We start from the raw sequence: 587 nt of genomic DNA on the forward strand, positions 1-587 counted from the left end.
GAAACACTTTCTCTTCAATTAAAAAAAAAGAAGTTTCTACGATTTTTTCCGCCAAATCACAGCTCATTGAAATAACCCTTGTGTTTTCGACATTACCGACGATATCTCCGTTAAAAACCATCGTAGCAAGATCGTTTTTTTTTTAATTAAAGCTTGCACTTTCAGCTTCAAAAACTAGTCACCAGATTTTTCCTCGAATGCATCTGCGCTGCTGTAGCTTTTAAAATGTAAGGACATGTTTTTACCTAAAAAATGACCAACTTTGGCCAGGTGCCCGGGCGTAGGAAATTTTTCCTCGCTAATTCTGCTCGAAGTATCAAAAAGTGTGTACTTTTCCCTTCAATTTAAAAAAAAGAAGTTACTGCGATTTTTTTTCGCCAAGTTACAGTATTTTGAAGTAACCCTTGTATTTTGGTTCATTACCGTCGACATCAGCGTAACCCAATGTGCACGTGGAGGTTGCCGTTCGGATTTTGCACATCGTGTGGTCCTACAAGTCACGCAGCCTTCTTCCCATCATATCCCAGTATGGGGGTAAGGGGTACTTCAAAATGCTGTAACTTGGCGAAAAAAAATCGCAGTAACTT

This window comes from Vollenhovia emeryi, unplaced genomic scaffold (genome assembly GCF_000949405.1).
Source record: "Vollenhovia emeryi isolate VEMERY1.0 unplaced genomic scaffold, V.emery_V1.0 DF939240.1, whole genome shotgun sequence".
Taxonomy (NCBI): Eukaryota; Metazoa; Arthropoda; class Insecta; order Hymenoptera; family Formicidae; genus Vollenhovia; species Vollenhovia emeryi.